The sequence below is a fragment of the Ursus arctos genome, unplaced genomic scaffold (assembly GCF_023065955.2).
Source record: "Ursus arctos isolate Adak ecotype North America unplaced genomic scaffold, UrsArc2.0 scaffold_13, whole genome shotgun sequence".
NCBI lineage: Eukaryota > Metazoa > Chordata > Mammalia > Carnivora > Ursidae > Ursus > Ursus arctos.
In genome coordinates this window covers 21,327,469-21,347,882 of record NW_026622797.1, presented here as the reverse complement: position 1 = coordinate 21,347,882, position 20,414 = coordinate 21,327,469, and the positions used below count along the sequence as shown (strand labels likewise).

Genomic DNA, 20,414 nt, shown 5'->3' with positions numbered 1-20,414 from the left:
TGTGAACATCTCTGGAGTCTCTCTGGGGATCCAAATTTCCTCATCTTGTAGGAGCACCAGTCAAATTGGATTAGAGCTTACCCCGAGGACCTCATTTTAACTTAATCATCTCTAAAAATCCTATCTCCAAATAGTCATATTCCAAGGTGCTGGGAGTTTGAATATGAATCTGGGGGGATATATTTCAGCCCATAACACTAATCTTACACAAACTTCTTTATATTACAGAAAATGATGAAACATATCCCGGCTCATTTTATTTGCCAGAGAGAGAGAGCACAAGCAGGGGGGAGCAGCAGAGGGAGAGGGAGAAGCAGACATTCCACTGAGCAGGGAGCCCAGACACAGGGCTGATCCCAGGACCATGGGATCATGACCTGAGGCGAAAGCAGATGCTTAACCAACTGAGCCACCCAGGCGCCCCTTTCCCTGCTCATTCTAAGGTCAGAAGGGAAAACTAATCTCACTCATAAGAGCAGATGGAAAATTCCTAAAAGTACTTATAACCTAACCCAACACTGTGTTGAAAAATATAATAATCACAGGGTTGAGTTTATTACAGAATATTATAGGAACTAAAACTCTGTGCTCAGCGGTTACAATTCATGGTAACAAGAGTTTAAAATTGATTAGTTTACCTGTACTTAGTGATTGAAGAAAATGTACTTATTTGAAGGTGAATTTGATTTACATAAGACATGGAATTTTGGGTGGTGTTATATTCTTTAAATATACAGGTCTTTTATAAAACTGATTTTTACTGTGATACCTTCTCCATATTTGGTCTTATGTTCATTAGAGCTTTTCATGTGCTGCCGAGGCCTTTCAGGAACACCACCATGAAGCTGAAGGATCCACATTCATAAAAACATGCTAGTTTTCACACAAGTCCTAATGAGCTTCTGGTTGAATCGTTCAGAGGAGAATGCCAGCCTCTGATTTTAAATGTACTCTTGGAGCAAATGTCTATCAGCGTGTGGCTGCTTACATCTGTTATTTTAAGATACTGATCAAGAGGAACATAGCATTTCACCTCCCCTATGTTATTTGTGTGCCTTAATATAAAATCAGTGTTGGAAAGCTAATTACGGTATTCTGGATTTTGCAGTCCATAGGCATTTGCGATCATGAGTGGGTGTTATTGAAGAGGAAAAATAAAGGAAATACAGTCAAGCAAAGACTATTCAGGAAATTTATAGGTTTAAATATCACTCCAGTTCAAAGACTTTCTATTTATTTACTTATTTATGTATTTCTTTAGTAACAGGAACAAGCTGTCTTATATGTTGTATCTGAAGATCTAAACAAGAAAAGGCCTTGTGTCTTATTAACTGAGGTCACTGTGTTAAAAAAAACACCTTCAGGTCACAAGGACAATCCGTTACGGTGTCTTCGTGAGGATGGACTAATTTGCCCTGTTGCGTGGCCTCGTCCTCTCCCCCCCACCCCGATTCAAGGTGGCCATCTTGCCAATACATGGGCTAGGCGCAAGGTGCATTGGCTGAAACCACGGATGAAGTAGAACGAATCTGTACCCACTATCAGAAAAACTCAACATTTGTATCCTGTGCACAGTGGGTCAGTATAATTGTATTTGTATATGAAGGATAGCATTTCCCACAATAATTTTATTGGAGTTTTTGAGACAATATTTTGAGGTACTGACAGATTTTTTTTTTCTGTAATTCTTTGTGCCTTGTGACATTTTCTTTTGCCCAGGCAGCTGGGCCTTCTGCACTCACTTCCTCAGGACAGAGTGACTGAGCAGCAGGCAAAGAACAGTGAAGCCAGCTCTTGACTTTGAAGTTTTAGAAGCTGAAGCCTGACATAGGGTAAAAGACTGGAAAGGATTGCTTGAAGATACTCAAGGAGGCAGATGGTCTCAGATCCATTTAGGACACTGTTGGAGTGACCTTGTGTCAAGCAGGTTGACAAAGAAAAAGAAACACCTATGTGGCAGTCTAGGCAGGTTGCCTGAGAGTGCCATCACCTTCTGCACTTAGGTGTGGCACATGAGCCGAGAACGAGCTTGTGGGGCCAGGAGAGCAGTGAGGTTGCCTTCCCCAGCCCAGAGTTATGTGAGAGCAGCAGAATGTTCCTTCCCAAGCGCCCAAGAATAGCATGAACATGGCCCAGAAGAGGCCCTAGACCAGAGGCTGCTGGAAAGTTTGGGAAGGAGGCAGTCCATAGCAGTGACCTCCATGGGTCTCTGGCCTGAGGCTAGTGAAGGCCAAATGGGATTAGGGACTTCTCAGAGGATGCCAGTATACATAGGTGATGACCCCAGTGCCGCCCTTAGACTCAGGCACAAGGTTACCTTTGCTCTGGGCTTGGCCTCTTCTAGTTACCCTTCTCTCACACGGCAGGGAATGTGCCTCCTGGAGCCCAGACCCCCTTTCCTGGGCCATGCCCTGGGTACCTGGGGTCCTGCAATTCCTGGTCCAAACAGCCCTCAGCCCACTTCCAGGGCCTGTCTGGGTTGCCTCCCTTGACCCATCTTTATGAGGGGGAGGGTAGACTGTACTGCTGGTGTTTGTACCCGTAGGCCAGAAGGGGGGCCCTTGGCAGGCTGTGTTGACCGAAAGTGCATATGTGGGTGTGAGCGGAGCTCACGGCTCTTACAGAGCAGGACAGGCCTGGGGGCAGCAGCAAAGGGTGGGCCTCAGGCCAGAAGCCAACTCTCAGTGCGGCCACTTCCCAGGTCATCAAACATGTATATTTGTTAAGTTGAGGATAGTACATCTTTTAATTAACAGTTTTTAGCTTGACTTATAATGTCAATGTTTAGACATATAGAGTGTGGGTTTCCATTTGTACCTTTGTGGTCGTCTCATCTCCCTGCCCCACTGTGACATCTCAGAGTGTCAGCCTTCCACTCTGCTCCATGGCAGGCCTAGCATGGTGCTCAGTGAGTGTTGACTGAATGAATTTGGAGAATGCATGTGTTTTTGACAGCTGTTCGCCTGAAAACCCATGAAAAGTTAACTACTGGCACTTAGAACCCATGGGAATATTCTGGTGGAGTTTGGAAACAATACACAGGGGTTGGCATAGGTTGAACACCACTAATCCTCGTCTCAAGGAAGATGGGGTGTCACTGCTGCCTCTGAGGAAGTAGAGTAGGAGAAGCCCTTGACTTGATTACAGTCCAGGAAGCAAGCCCGGGCTTCTGCCTCAGCGCCGGCCTTGGCGAGACCCAGTTGGCGGCACGTGGGCTTCCTCTAGAGCTTGCCATCAGTGGGTCTGGAGCCAACAAGCCCGCGCTTCTGGGCAAGCAGGGCTTGGCTCCTGCCTTGGGCTCGGAGACCGTGCTGGCGCCGCTACAGAGTGCTTGGCCCTGCTTTGCTCTAATGAACCAGGCTATCAGGGGCGAACCGGGTCTTGGTGACGTCTAACCCGCTTCTTCCAATCAGCTGTTTCAGCAGACCTCCTTTGCAGACGCCTCAGCTGAGGGCAGAAGTGCTGAAATGAAGGCTATTACATAATGATTTTATGAATAACACATAGCTTCCTAAAACAGGTCTTTTTCTATTACATTCTCAGATCAGGTTTTAGAACCAAGCCAATTTTAGGCTCTTGTAGTAAGAACCAGTCTAGGAACCTTCATCAGGTGTGACGCATTTGATGCAAAATATAGATGGCCAAGGAGTGACGTTGCCTGGTAATAAGTGCAAAGACATGATGGCCACTAAAATATATATGAGCTCAGGGACGTATGTCAAATGACACACTGAAGGATAATTAGGTGAAAGAAGGAGGTAGCTATCCTAGCTTTATTTGGCATAAAACTAAAATGGACGGTTTCATCCCACATTTACTAGATGGGGGGGGGGGGTGCCACATTTACTGAGCTCTGGGGGAGTCTTTTGATCTATTAAAGCAGAGCGGACAGAGCCCGGGACATCTCCAGGGTCATGAGCATTCTATGGTGCTGACTGGGTTTGGAGCTTAATTATTTAAATGTTTCCAGACTCAGATGACTGATGAGCTAACATATTTTTAATTCAGGCTTTCACAGAGCAAGCTGTAAGATGTGCCCAAAGCAAACGCTGTAGAATGCCTTGCTAAACAGACACAAACTGAAAATTCCAAGCCATGTATTTTACTGTGGTGTTCACATTTGAAATTACGAGTTTTAAATTTTATCCAAATTTCAAGGGAACAGAGCTTGGCATCCGTTCTTGTCCTGAGCGAAGGCTTTCGTAAAGAGAAGTAGAGTTTGTTTTGTTGTTGTTTTTAAAGAGAGAAAAGAATGCTGTTAGAATAAAGAAAAAGAGCGTTGCCAGAATGTTCTACTTAATTTAGCCCTCTAAAGATAAACACACTGGTGAATCATTGCGTGCTGATGTTACTATTTTAACATTAATTCTGTAACCTTTTCCTGCTGCTTCCTGTCTACTGAGTAGGTGGGTTATAGGTAGAGTCACTTAGGGGAGAGTTTGTTCCTGTCAAACTCCTTTTAAGTTTTCCGATGGCTCAAACTGTTTCTGCTATAAGCAGTCGCTACTGGGGAGCTCTTAAAATAGTGCTTTAAAGAATAAGAGCATATCGGAGAATTATTCCGTTCGTAGAGATTCTGTAAAGGTAAGACAGCTTACAGATCATCAGATTTAGTAAGTAATTGATCTCACAGGAGTTGCAGACACTTTATAACACTATGCAGATGGGATCTGAATCTTGAGAGTTGCTCCTGCAAAATTGGCCACGGAAAATACTTGCCCTGTCCCCAGCAAGCCAGATCTTCGTATCACTCTATTCCTTGTCTCCTCTGTCTTGATACTGTGTCTTTTTAGCATATGTTCCATTTTCCAGGTTAAGGGTAACTAACTAGGCTGGTCATCCTTTCTCAGAAGATTTCCTCTTGGTGGTTATGCTAGTGGCAGAGGCTCTCATCCCCCCCGCCCCCGGCCCGGCTTCACTGGCAAATGCACTGTCTTATTTATGTTTATATCAGAGTATCAGTAATAAATGTTGACAGTATACGTTTCTGAATATATTATAACGGGTTTTCAGCAAGTGAGGTTTTTAGCTATAGAAATACTGGCTCTCTCTGTAAGGATCACAGCATCCAACTATGAGGCTGTTTTTAGAGCTTCACAGCATTTGAGGCAAGTCCTGTGAACTCACTCAGGTGGCCCCCACTCCTTTGGGTCTGCCCAGTGTCCTGCCCTCACTGCTGCCTCCCCCCTTCCTTTGTTTTTCTTCCCAGCATCCCTATCCAGGCCACATTATCCTGCTCTATACTCTGGATCGTTCTTTCTACTCCTGGCATATCATTTCCCCTCGCATGTTCTCACTCTCATACTGTCGAAGAGCCCATTCGTTTTTATTTTGGGAAAACCCATTGTAGTCACTGGGAAAACCAAGTGAATTCCAGGAAGACCGTTACTCAGCCTAGTCTCCGAGAAATAGGAGAAAGGCTGCTTAGGAGCTTATTGCTGTCCGCTCCTTGAAGGAGTGCTGTGAAGGCTGAGGGGAGCTGCCTCCCATAACACAGAGTTTCAGCTGTGCTCTTGCTAAAAGATTTTTGAATTCTTAACCCAACATTGGCCTCAGCACTTTTGGTGTTAGCCTCAGAGGCATCCTAGACCCAGTTGTTTAATGCCATATAGAATTAGATTCTTGGAAGTCCCCCAAGTCTGCAGTATTGAAACTCTTCTTTATAATCCCTCTACTCTTTTCTCCTGCTAAACACCTTTTCATTCCCTGCTCAGATCCCACTACTGGGGCCTTTTCTGGTATAGTTCCACCACCTACCATGTTTTCTACCTATTAACCCCCATTCAAGACCTCAGGTGCACCTAGGGGAGCAGCGGTGGGCATCTGGGCTGTCTTTCAGCCCATTCCCAGGGAGAGGGAACTTACTTGCTTGATGACATGTAGTTTGTTAAGATAATGGTGATGTACTGGGCTGAATAGTATCTCCCCCCACCCCACCCCCAGGAGGTCTGCATCCTAGTCTCCAGAACCTGTCAATATGTTACTGTACATGACAAGGAGACTTTGAAGATGTGATTAAGTTAAGGACCCTTGAGTTGGGGACATTATCCTGGATTCTTTACCTGAGCTGTATATCATCACAAGAGTCCTTTAAGAGGAAGGCAAGGAGGTCAGAGAGGAAAAGGCAATGTGACAGCAGAAATACAGACTGGAGTGATATGGCCATAAGCCAAGGCTGGCAGCTTCTAGAAGCTGGAAGAGACAAGGAGTGGATTCTCCTTCAGAGCCTCCAGAAGGAATTCAGCTCTGCTGATACCTTGATTTTAACCCTAGAAGGCTCATTTCAGACATCTGACTTCCAGAACTATAAGAATAAATCTAGGTTGTTATAAGCCACTAAATTCTGGTGAATTATTACAGTGACAACAGGAAACTAATAAAGATGAAAAGACATAGGCAAACCATAAGAGACTCGTAACTGTAAGAAACAAAGTGAGGGTTCCTGGAGGGGAGATGGGTGGGGAGATGGGGTATACTTGGGTGATGAGCATTAAGGAGGGCACACAATGTAATGAGCACTGGGTGTTATATGCAACAGATGGATGACTGAGCTCTACATCTGAAACTAGTAATGCACTCTATGTTAAGTAATGGAACTTAAATAATTTTTTTAAAAAATATGAAAAATTAAAAAAAAATTTAAAGATGAAAAGACAATGCAAAAAGCACACTGGAAGCAGAACTGTGACTCAAGGAGAGAAAGCACCCACAGGATGGCTCCCTGCTTCTTAAAGAGCAACCACACCAGCTCCCCATCTTGGCCTATGTAACCTGCTGATAAGCGAGAGCCTGGTTAAACCCTGATTGCTGTCCAGTGCCTTTCCGTCTCTTGCCCTTCATACCAGAGACAAAGGTTTATCTCCTTTCCCCCTTGGCTCTCCGGAACTCTTCTGCAGCTATCTTGGAGGCATCTTCCTCCAAGACGGTAGCTCCGTGTTTGCTGTGGTGCCCATCAGTTCTTCTAGAACCATTTAGATGGCTGGTGTGGATGCTCACTGCTGTCTGTGCCAAGTTCAGTGGTGTGAATGGTAATGAGATGAGACCCTAGTCCTTAAATGTGGGATCTTATCCGTCATTTCCGTAGAGAAATGGTCTTAGTGGGAAAATTCTGAGACTTTAATTTCCAGTTAAATCAATCAGGCAAACTCATTGATTACCTTCTAGGTACTCAGCACTTAGCTCTCGGTGTCCTGTGTTGATTCAAGAAATTTGGGTAGTCTACGTCTTCCTTTAGCGAGTGCCTGAATAAAGAGCTAAAAGCCACATGGTGAAAAAGAACCATTTCCCCAATTAATCTGAAGCCTAAGTAAGTATTAGTACTTACCATATTTTACTAATGGATGGCAAAATGTACTTTCGAAAGAGGAAACTAAATTTTCATTGGGCTATTTAAGAAGATCAGGCAGAAATTGATGAATGAGTGGGAAAAAAAGTGACCAGTACTTTTCAGGCATGATGGAATTCTCCTGTTGGTGAAAGTGAAGTGGCTGATGTTAAGAACGGGCCCTGCCGGGACTGCAGTGTTTGTCTGTTTCTCCATGTGTCACTTACCTAGTCAGGTACGCATTCTAGAAACAATTGCTGAGCACTTAATAATATTCTCAGAGCTGTGAAGACCGACTAGATCCCTGTCTTCAGGGACTGTACATTATAGCGGAACTAATCAATACGTATTTGATAAGGAATTATCCAAGGTAAGAAACATCTTGTTACTAAAAAAATGTTTAGCTGCTTAAGTTTAAGTCACTCAGAACCCAGGATACCTAGTTTGATGAATCCCAGAGAAGTATCCCATGAAGGAAGTTCTCTTGGTTGCAGAGTGGTTTTGCCCTTGCTGGCCTAGGAAAAGCTCTTTAAGATCCAGCCTCAACCTTTCCCCCTTTCCATGCTGTACAGCTAATTAAAATATCCCACCGTTTCTTTCTAGAACCATGAGTTGGGAAGGGGTGTGAGAGGCCCTCAGTCCATTCTGCTGACTTGGGCACAAATGCTTTTAGGAGCCAGGTACGTAAAATAGGTGTGTGTGGCTCAGTGGAAGACAATTGGGAGTAGTGCGTACTTTGGCAAATTGAGAGCGTATGCCTTGCCGAAAGCTCTCAAGGTCTGGCTTTACCAAACATTCATGTTAGCAGGCCAAGTTTGATTAGACTGCCAGTTGGCAGCCCTTGATGGCTCATCTTGGAAACAGTAGGCTGACCCTTTCTGAAAGCCTATTAGAGACAGTTGTCTTTGAGTGTTTGGGTGACAGGCTGCCCTCAGTCAGGCCAGTGTGCACTTGCCGGCCATCTGTCAGTTGGGGGGACCTTGCTATCTGGTTGGGATGAGCATCTGTCATGCATTTCACTAAGTGATGGCTTGTGGAGAGAAATTGTTCAGGCTGTATATTCCTGGAGAAGATTCTGTGAACCCGCTTTTCCCTCTGGTTGCTGGTTTTATAACAGTAGACTCATGCACAAAGCAGCTGTAATGGCCTTTTAAGCAACAGGCCACTCTTTTGGCTGATGGATGGAGTCAGGAGCTCTCTTTTGCCAATTACTCAGCACCAAATCAGACTGATGCCTTCCTCTGCATTCCGGGGACCCGGTTGTATTGCTGCCGACTCAATAATTTTTTGAGCATTGGCCATAATAAAGTGTATGTAAAGTTCCTGAAAACTATTTTTAAAAATCCTTGAAGTGATAAATAAATTGGGCTGGATAATGGTAAGCATATATCATTCTGCTTTGATTTATAGATTTATAATTTCGTCTCCCTTCAGAAATAATTTTTAAATGCAGTTATCTCCTGGAATTTAGAAAGAGCATGTATCTGTTTACAGGCAGAAATTCTACATGTTTATTTTCATATTGATGCTACTGAGTACTTTTGAAGACCAAGAGATTTTTTTTGAAGGCACAGATTAGCTTTAAACATTTTATTAGTCAAATTGAGATGGAAACTTGAAGCCTTCAAAGAAATTACTCTTTGCTGTTAAAATTGGGAATTCAACAAAATCAGATTTTATGAAAAGCGGTTGGGTGTCTCCAGAGAGACTCCCCATTCCTGATAAATTCCATAGCATGTAGAGTTTGCAGGCAAAGCTGCTACAATAAAAAGACCTAAGTGTAAGTCCAGGTCTATGATTTGTGCAACCTCAGTCAAGCTTGTCTTAACCTCTCCAGGCTTGATTGTTTAATCTACAAAATGGGAATAATGGTAATAGTCCTGAACTCAGTCTTATCGTTAGGCTTAAGTGAAATAATGCACAGGGAAAGAACTAGGCACAGTGCCTGGCAGATAGTCAGTGCTCAAAAATGTGAGCTGCTCTTAGGGTGAGTAGCCTGCAACTCGGACACAGGTGTCTCTGGAAGAGAAGGAAGGAGCTCTTCAGTGGTCTCCCGCAGTCAGAAGCATCTGGGGAAAGGCCGTCTTGGGGGCAAGTTGCTAGGCAATGCTTGATGAGTTGTTTTTCACCGTAACCCCCCCCACCCCAAGGCTTCCCCTGAATGTTTGTGCAGGGCTAGGCCAATGCATAGGTCTGCCTTCAGTTTTGTGTTGGGCTACAACTCCAGGGCTGAGGCTTACTAGCCTTACACCCAAGAAATCCCATTTGGATGCAGGGTGTACTTCTTAGGGCACCCCTGGCTTATTGGTTGTATTAGAAAAACTAAGTATATCTTCCATATCGGGGAACCGTCTCTCTGTGACTTTGTCATGTTTCACTTGATTTCTTTCACTGAGATGGTCTGGTGACTCCTTTTGGCTTTCTAGCCACCAGTGCATTTATTTTGAGATTCACCATCGAGTAAGATCTGCCAGTGTGCACTCCTTGGTCCAGATGATCCTTTATTCCTTCTCATCCTTTTGTACAGTTATGGTAAGAGAAATGCTTTCCTGGACTTCTGTTTTTGTAGCTAAGGAGGGACTTCTGTGTGCAGGGGCTCCTCCCTGAGCACGCAGTTGGAAGCCTGTCTTTCTTATACCATAGGAGCAGTAACCAAAATTGACAGTAAGTGCCGGAAAGGTTCAAGACAAAATTATGGGCTAAATGCCCCTTCCTTCCTTCCTTCCTTCCTTCCTTCCTTCCTTCCTTTCTTTCTTTCTTTCTTTCTTTCTCTCTCTCTCTCTTTCTTTCTTTCTTTCTTTCTTTCTTTCTTTCTTTCTTTCTTTCTTTTTTTTTTTTTACTAGACTTTCCCAGACTGTTGTCAGATAAACATGAGTTCTATTGGAGTTATAAGAGTTATACCATGAGGAGATGAAATAAGTTTGGGAAACCTTGGTAGAGCATATTAAGAGGTAAGGGTCCATGAAAGAGAGTTCACCTTTCTGATCTTTCTTCCAAGAAATGGGACATGGGATCTGCTGAGATTCAAGGGGAGTGAGAATGTGCCTGAGAATTCAGTGACCAGCAGAGAGAAGGTGGATATGCAGACCCTCTCTGTGGTAATAGCACCAGGCCCTAAAAAAAGAAAAAAGAGATAACAAAGAGTAAAATCAGAATCAGGGGAACACATGGAATTTTGATGGAAGGAGTTTGTGCTACAGATGGCTGGCAAGCAGAACACTGCAGTAATCTAAATCAGAAAAAATTAGCATGTTCTCTCGATACATGTATATTTATTAATTTAGAAATTATATACATGGACCACTGTAATATTATATCATATATACTATGTAGCATAAAAACCAAACACTTTTAAGGTCAAGATCAAGGTGAAATAAACAATATTTCAAAAATAACAGAAGTTTGTTTTAAAAAGACTGAAGTCCTATGGGCAAAAATTACTAATTTTTTTAACAAAGCAAAGGTGGAGTATGCATTATTAATTTTCAAATCTTGGTTTAATGTTGTAAGAAACAGCAACCCCATGGCTTGGTCCTCTAGGAGTTTATCTTGATACGTGGCTTTCATGACAATCAGAGTTGAAAAGAGATCTCTTTGAAGAAGTGTACCTTTGAGCTTGCAAAATCCTAATTCATTGCCAGCAACCTTTCATCCAAACTCTTGGTTGCGATTCAGCTAGTAAATGGCTTTCTTGTCCATTGTCATTGGTTATTCTTGAAAACTAATCGATATGTGATGCATCTTTGGATTTTAGCAAATGAGTTGAAAATGTACACATACATAGAAAGGAAAAGCAAAAGAAAATTCACTGAAATTCTTCATTTTGAAGCTTTTCAAACCAAATAAAGAATTCAGTTTCCTAATCTATATTAATTCCATGCTGTGGAACTATTTACTCTATGTTTCAGGTCTGACATTTAGAGAAGTGAAGGTGCCATGAAACTCTGTACATTAAGTATTATTATAGCTTAATAACTTATCTTTTATATAAACATAAATGTTAATAGAAGTTCTAATTATTTCTTTCCTCACAATAGTGGATCACTCTGTACCCTCCTTGGTGTGTATTCAATCCGTTATAGAGACTATCAGTATAAGTAACCAAACTACTTCTATTCTTTTAGTGGAGATATATATATATATATATATATATATATCCCAATTTAAAATCTAATACTGCTCATTATGTCTGAATCTAAATCTAAAACTATTCAATGTTTCTCTTCTCCTTTCACACTCGGAATTCTCATTGACCATCCCCCTCGTATTTTGTCATGGTTTTCCAGTTTGACCTCTGTTTGTCAGTGTTTTTGTTAATTTTGAAATGACTGTTTCACAATCAATAATTATTTAAATACACTAATACACGTTATCAGCTTCTAACCCATTGTTTTTCATCTTGTGCCTTCTCTGGGTTTACATCTCATCGTGCTAAAGTGCATCTCTTAGTAATTTTTAGTGTCTGTATCTGTGTCTATGAAAGTGCCAATGTTCTGCTCATGAATGGGAGTATAGCCTAATGTGAAATTCAAGGTTGATAGCTACTTTCTTTCAGCATCTTGCCTGCTGACCTCAGAGACTGCTAATGAGCAGTCTGTGTTGGTCACAGTGTCATGACTCTCTTTCATTTCCAAGGTTTCCTGCGAGTTATCTTCCATATTCTTGTATTTTTGTCTCGGTTTTATTTTTTTTCTATTTGCTTTTGATGTCATGCTTTCACTTATCTCTTTGATAAACACAGTTATTAAAAAAACCTTTATGAGGTCGTCCATAACATTGAAATCATCAAGATTGAAATCATGTTTTATTGATTATTTTACTTACTTGCTTTTGAAATATTAGCGATCTTAATTTGGAATTCAGCTTGCACATCCATTTTGAGTGGAAGGTTTTATCTTCTTTTTGCTTTTTTGGTTTGATTTTGACTCTCTTTCTCTCCCCTTCTTTCACAGTTTTGTGGTTTGAAGTTGCCTCCACCTTGCCCTCTTCTCTTCCAGTCTAGAGTCGGCTCTTCCAATCACGTCTTAATGACGTCTTGGGGTTCCTGCATGATTTTGAGGGGGATGTTGCCAATCTAGTATGGAGGGAGCCGGCGTCAAGCTGATTTTGTTCCTGGTTTTGAGACTTTATCCTCCCTGTGCCCATCTAGGCTTTGTAAAGTCATGGCTTCTAGAAATGACTCAACAGCCATTTATTTTTTCCAACTTCCTTTCTTGATTCAGGGGACCTCACTGAAGCAGAGCCTGGCTCTCACCCTGCCTTTCTCACATGGAGCTCTTTGGAACTCATCACCACGTAGGAGCCATGCATGGGCTACCAGCCCACAGCACCCTTAGCAGAAGCCTAGTGTTACTTGGAGCTTTCAGCTCCTTTCTGATTCATGGGAGTGGTTACCTAGTTTTTTAAGCCTCACTGTCACTTACCTGTTTAATATTTTGTCTGTCATTGCTGTGTGTATGTGAAGCAGAAGGGTGATGTCCAAGAGTGGACTCACCAAACCACCTTGACCAAAAGTCCAAACATGTCAGATGACCATGTCTGGTAGTTATAACTTCATTAAGGTCTAGATGCCAAGCCAAGTTCCAAGTATGCTGAAAAGTGTCATGGCTTCCCATGAAGGTGTTATTTAAGTCTGTGTGAATACAAGGCTTTTTGTAAGGACTGTGTACAAGGGAAGAGAAGCAAATGTTAATAAGTAATTCAGGAGGCACCCCCTCCCACTTTACGCCAGAAGAGTAATCTCAAAGGAGAATGGTTAGGAATAATGGAAAACATAGGCATGTCGAGTAAGTATTCTCCTAACGTCCAGATAATAGAACATTAGATAAATGTCTAATTTTTTTGCCCTGATCTTCCTGGAAATATTATCTGTCGCAAAACTTCCTGTGAACTTTTTTTTAATAGTTCAGGGATTTGGTTTAGTACTTAGGAGAGTTATAAATCCAAGCACTTTGCTCATTGTCACTATCAATATACGATAGCTGTTCTTGTAAAAGCAGTATCTGAAATCTTTTCAAAACAGATTTCCAGTAGAATCTATTCCCAAAGGAACTGGGAGCAAGCTTGACTATTTCTAATTGGTAGTCAATATCCTAGCACTTCTTTCTTTCTCTGGGTGAATCAGAAAGTGAGAAGATCAAGAAGGGCTGATAGGCTGATCTGGGTGTCCGAGGGGTCTGCTGGGCCAAACAATATAATTACATGGACCATTCATTCTCTTAATTTCTCCATTCTAAGGAACAAAGTCTAGCTTTGCTGAGAAGTATTCCACTCGGTCCCCTGAAAGCCAAACCATGATAGTTTTAGCCTATAATTCTGAAGTTGCTACACCTCTTGGAAAAATGTGCTTCGTGTTCCCCACAGTAGCCATTTGCACTGCTCTTGACCTGCTTGGGCTTGGATTACAGTCAGATTACCCTGATTACCGCCAGCTCCCTTCTGTGTCCCCAACACGTGAAAGCATGTTGTAGGAAAGTTAAGAAATAATATCAAATAAGCATAACTTTTCTAGGAAGCCAGGATGTTTTAATCTTTGAAATTGAGAGAGGGAGAGTTGCTAATAGAGTGTTTTGAAGAAAGATGTGATAATGACCAGGTTTTCAGCAGGTGCATGGTGATGCATTTGAAGGACTAGATGCCCATTGGTAGCCTTGCTGTTGCTACCTTAACGGGTCAGGCCTGGAATCACAGACATTTTGTGACCAACCTTAGGCCAACAATCCTTTACCCCCACCTCCCCGGTGACACGTTGCAGCCTTCTTTCTGTAGGTGGGATGGCACTGGGGGTGTTTGCGATGCAGGGCTCCAAATTTAGCACTGGCCTCAAACATATTAGTCTGATCTTTAGACAGCTAAGGAATGTGCATATGGGAAGGTTAACAAAAACAGGAACTAAGCCTATGTTTAAAACATGCTATAGAACTTTCGACTTATTGGTGTTCCTACTGGGCCACACAGCATCTCTGGAACAATAAGAAAGGGCCTGGTAAGCATTTCATATGCAGGCATTCCCCAACTAGAGCACATGAACCATGGGCCTGAGTGAAATCAGGGGAGGCAGTGGATTCTCTCCGGAGCTTGAGGAAAATGTTCCACTCATTGTGCTTTTTCATTGTTACAGTGCCATCTTCTGATGGCAGGTAGGAGCGGAAGGGCAGTGGGGGTGCTGGCGGCAAAGGCAGGGGACATGGAGCAGATGGATATGTGGCAATTTATGCTGTTTGTCAACAGCCTCGTTCCTAATAGCCACTCTGCATTAGTTTTGTTATAGCTAGCCATCTTTCTATGTTGCTCATCCCTTGTTTATCTCCTACATCTTCCAAAGCAGCTGGAGAGGTTTGAGCAGGGTCGCCATCAGGTGAGGGAGGGAGCGTGAGGGGAGTCTGTGGCAAAACAGTATAAAGGATTATTTTCCACCCTTTTTAAATTGCAAAAAGGTACTGAAGGACCAGAGTCCCTCATCTGAAAGCCTTGGGGTCAGGTGTGTTTGAGAATTCAGAACTTTTGCGTTTTGGGAAGGTAACATGATGCATATACAGAATACTGCGTATCACCCCCGGCAGGGTCCGAACAGAGTCTCATAACAATAACATTAAAATTCTTATTGTGAAACACGTTATTTATTCAAAATGAGATAAGCAAAGATCTTAAATAGACTCTCATCCCTTCAAGTCATGTTGTGACACAAATGTATTTTGGAGCCCTACTTAAAAAAACAAACAGCCTTAAGATTTTCAGAACTGGATTTTGGAATTGTGTATAAGAGATTTTGGTTATTATATAAATCACATCACGAGTTAGGCAGCGTTTAATGGTCTGTCCTTGGAACCTAATCAGTATTTAGGAGACCAATTGTTTTTCAAATGACCAACAAAACAAACATTTGGCACGCAATCCATTTATAATTTGGTGACTAAATTGTATAATGAAAATAATCAAGAGTCTCATTTTGAACTGTGTACAAAGCTAGTATAAATATATTCCTATCAATCAATATGCACTGTCAGTATGTGACACTTCTTAGCTACTCCTTACCAAAATCTCAAACTTCATGAGATAGTTTCTCTTCCTTTTGTCATTCATATTTCCCTGTTAACTTCTAGCTAGCTTGCCCTAGATTTCTACTGATGACACTCAGTCTGGGAGCTTGGCAGTCTTAATCAGGGCAAGTAGATGAGATATGGAAGCCACAGTGATTTCAGTCTTATGGGATCCAGGCATTTAAAAAAACTATGTGAAGAATTTTTTTTTTAACTAATAGAGTGATATATCTTCAAAACTGTGACGGAATTGAAATAAGGGGGATAAAGTCTCAGTGCAAAAATTCAACTTTTCTTTGAAGCAAATATTTTCGTAGTAGTACAAATATCATAAACAGAGTGTTTTGTTTAAGCAATGAAGGAACCTCAAATTTATAGGAAAACCGGAAGTTATGTTAAAAACAAATACTTCCCAAGCTGTCGAAATGGAAGACAAGATTATAAATAATTTGCAAGTGGTTTGTCACCAGGAATTCCAGTGGCATGCAGAAATGTGAAATAAATGAATTGCTTTTCCAATTGAACAACCCTGAGGGTACGATAACACCACAACTGTTTTTGTAAATGTTGTCACATAGAAAAGCTGTAGCCCTTTCTGTCCTGTGGATTCATTGTATCATAGGTCAAATGAGGGCACTGTAAATGTTTTTACTATATCTGAGAGAATGCAGAAGACAGAGTTGTGCTGTCCCCAGAACCTAATGTCATAACAACCACAGGCTATGACACATAATTTCTTCAGCATTCTGCCCATCCTTATGCCTTGATATCGTACGTAGTTTTAGGTGACTTTGCATCTTTGCCAAATTAAAGAAAAGAAATATACTTTCCTGTGTTTGTAAATGCATTTTTCTTGATCCTCAGCATTCTGTTACTTAGGTGGCTACAGACTGTAACATGCGGCAGAGTCCCCTGATACCTTTTGACAGTTCTTTCCAGTGTTATTGGTGACGGTTAGTGAAATTCCTTTGAATTTCTCTGTCAGGATAGGTGGGCAGAAATTCTGACCAGAAATAGGGACACTCGTCATGATGAAAACAGAACTAAAACAGGATGACAATACTCAGCTCCTTAGCATTGAATTAGTGCCGGAATATTAAAGATAGCATTTATTTTAAAGTGGTCTTTTTGCTCTTCCTTGCCCACCCCCAGTGACAGTGACAGCCACCACCACAAACTTTAAAATCCTCAATTGAAAAGTTGCCCAGTCATTCGGTGATGTCAGTGATAAAGGCTGGACCACATTTAGATCAACCCCAAAGAAGGGATAATGTATTATAGTTTTCAAGATTCCTTTTTACCTTTTAATTATCTGTGCCTCTTCCTGCTCATGTTTGCTCTGGCATCTTTGGCAAAAGCACCGTGTTCTGCATAGCATGTGCACTTCTTTTCTGAAATGTGCAGTACATTCAACATTGCAGTGATTTTTTTTTCTCCTTTGCTTGGAACAGAGGTGAAAACCCCAGTGGATTCAAGTATCCACTTGATAGGCTCAGTCTCTCTTAATCAGCCTGTAATGGAGCTAATGGCTGTTTGTCATCCTTGGAGATATAAATTTCCTGGCGGTGTCTCCTGCAGACAGTGCATGAAGTATGCACTGTGTGCCAGCAAGGACTGATAGTCAGAGGAAGGGCAGGGTGCTTCGTTAGCCAGGAGAGGAGCTGGGGCTCCCCGGCTTCCAGGCTGCAGAACCCGCCTCGCCACTCCTGAGACATGGACAATGCCGGTAGGTAAAACAAGCGTGAATTCTTCCCAGCCTCTGGGCTCGTTTGCAGGCTGCGTCCTTTGCTGCAGAAGGTTTGCTGATTTGTTGGTCTCATTCTGCCCTTAAATGTTCAAGCCCGGGAGACAGGGAATGTGCTAACCCTGCTGCCTTGTCCACTAGGCGATCAGTGTTTGCTTTGAAGTTCAGCAATTGGGAATGCAGATTCTAATTCCACATTCACCTTTTTCCAGACTGCACTGTTATTTTCTTTAGGCTGCACGAAGTGTGCTGTGTGATCCTTTTGTGCTCGAAACAGATGGTGGAAAATGCATACAGTTGATGAGAAAACTATTACGAAGGGGTGGCAAAAGGTAGATGGAGTTAATGAGCTAAACACAATTGTTTTTACAGCCCAGTGTAATTGCAGACGAGTTCTTGGGTCTTATGCTTCGTCTTCACGTTAGGATGAAACGTAGACAATGTCTCAATATCCTCTGAGGTTTTAATTTCGGAGTATAGACCTGAGTGGCCAATCATGCATGGACCTTTTAAAAATGTATTTGTTTTTAATATCTTTACTTGCTAGCTGGACAAATATAACTGTTGAAATATTCTAATGCCACTTAAATGGTTAGCATAAAATTATTTCTCATGCAGAACTTTTTTTTTCTTTGCTGTATTGAACTTTGAGAAGGGATCTGCTCCTCATTTCAGTGTTATTGACGCTAAATGCAGAATTCTCCCAAATGGGTTGTGGGTTCTCTGTCTCCTGAAGCTCATTAGTTCAGTTTCTCAGCTGCTGTCAGTTTTCTAGTGATGCCCTCCAGTGCCTTGAGACGCGGTCAGCCCTGCTGACAGGATGCATCATTTAAAACACGTCCGACACAGTAAGACCACCCATTTTTAGTAAAACACATTTGTTTATGACATGTAGCTATTTCAGTCCTTGGTGCAGGTAGCCTAAGCAAGCAGAAATCTCGAAGGCAGGGTGTTTTGAGTTCTTTTATGAAATAGTTTACCAGGGATAAAACTCTGTGACTTAAATAATTTTGTAGTTGATGTTGAAAGCATTGAAATAAATTGGAACCATGAAATTTTAGGGAGGAGAATTTCAGGGTTGTGGAAGAAACAACAACTCTGTGTGTGTGTGTGTGTGTGTGTGTGTGTGTGTAGTAGCAATAGTAGTAGGAGGAAGGAGGCTGGACTGATGTGTGTGCATATGGTGAATAGGTGTATACATTATTCCCCCCATTTTGGTCATTAAAAAATATGCCATAAGGCTTGTCATAAGAGCATGATATTCCGTGACAATCTCAAGATCCACCAAAAACTTCTCTAATTATAGAGGCGGAGTGAGTAAAAAATAAATAAACTAGAATCCCTAATTTAGCCTCATTTAAAACTTCTGCCACCCACAATTAATTATACTGACGTCCTGGCAGAATTATCACTTTAATTCAAGTAAATGCCTTTCTTAACTGACTCATATATTTATGTAAAGACCATTTAAGAAAAGGATAGAAACTACTGTAGCAGCCTTTTTATAGGTATAAAAAATGCTGAGGGTTATGATTTACTCTTTGACTAACTATAGCTTAGGGGGATAGTGTTTTCTCAATTTGTATTTAAATTTATTTATGCTCTTAAATGCCATTAATAAAATACCTCTGCCTCTGACACACTTAAGAATATTTATGCACTTTGTCAAGTGGCTTTTAAAGCAGCAATTTCTAGATCATTTCAAATTTTTGGTGAAACCTCCGATATAGGTATGTATACCTCTGAGTGGAATAACAGGCTTTTAAATTACATTGTTTGAGTATTTCAGAAGTAACATCTTTCTTATAATGGCCAAGTGACTGTCAGTGATTGCTTTTCATGGTAATTTTTTGATGATGTAAACAGCCTCTCTTATAGCAGGGAAATGTAAACATCCGTCACACACACACACACACACACACACACACACACACACACACTTCAATAAATTGTATTGACTATGGGAGGGCATTTAAGATAGTACTGGTAAGTGGCCAAAACAAAACAAAACAACAAAAAACCAGCCAACCACCCAAACAAATAAGAACACCCTGGAAATACCTTCAGCAATAGACCAAGACACCCCGTTAACTTGGAGCACTGCAATTTCTCCCATCTGATTTAAACAAGGGAATGATATTGAGTATCTGCCTATATGTGTCCAGTCGGCCATGGGTTCAGGCCCTGGAGAGCAGAGGCTGGCAGTTCAGAACTGGGCACAGTTCTCACCATTAAACCAGCAGTTTCAAAGCCTTCCTCCAGCAGGTTTCTGTTGGAGTTTGGATAATTGTGAGGCAGAAATGCAACTATGAGTACACACAGACACACACACACACACACACACACACACACACACACAGGCCCAGCACCTGTCATTAATGGACATCACCCAGAACATCGCATTGGAGATATTTGCCTGGTTTCTGCTATTAACACATGAGGAAGAGTTTGCTGCCTGGGACTCTGGCTTTTTACGCCTGTCTGTGCACAGTTCAGCAAGCATGTGAGTCTGTCCTCCCTTTTCTTAGCAGCAGAGAGCTGTCTTTGGCATTCCTACTATCTCTGAGAAGGAGACATCCCTTCCCCATAATTGCTGGCTTATGTATTCCTTTAAAAGCCTTTCCTGGAATAACAATAAAATATTTATCAAACAGTGCATGTGGAATATGTCAGGGCAGTTTTAGCAATATCTAACCTTTTCTTCTTCTTTTTTTTTAATGTGACTGTTTCTTCTTGTATATTCTGTAACAACTCAAATGGTGGTCCTTTACCCAAAACAAGTCTGTGACTACAGCTGCAGTCCAAGTTACTCTGTCCCTGCTTTTGTGTCCCCTCGCTGCTCCTCTCGCTCCCCTTCCTCAAGGGGTTCTCATGAATGAGTCATAGAAGTGATGTTACAGCAAAGCTGATGAGTAGTGTGCAATTGATGCCTGAAAAACAGTGCTTTTGAAATGTTATTCCATATTCTACAGGGGCAGAGTATGTAAAAAGTTCTTCAGCCTTTGTGGGGTGAATTTTTCATTGCTTGAGATCAGGATGTTTCCACTACCGTGCGTGGGTCATAAGAGGCACACTTGTGTGGAAGGGAGTGGGTGGCAGGGAGAACCACTATGCCCTCCCCTTACATTCTAGCCTGGTGGCTTACAGGCTCTTGACCCTTGAGGCACAGTAACTGAATTTGAGAAGTTCACAGTCTTCTAGTTCCTTGTAAAAAAGACTGGAGGGTTATTTGGGAACCAGATTGTGGGAAGGTTTATAAAGGAATGATCAAGAGCATCTGATAATCTTAGAGGAACACTGGCTCTG

The 20,414-nt window shown here is 41.9% G+C and overlaps 1 protein-coding gene across 6 annotated transcripts in view; it reads left to right on the top strand.

Moving 5' to 3' along the window:
- The window catches only part of PHACTR2 (phosphatase and actin regulator 2), a 255,813-nt gene that overhangs the window by 49,740 nt on the left and 185,659 nt on the right, over positions 1–20,414 (top strand). The gene's annotated exons all lie outside the window — the stretch shown is intronic.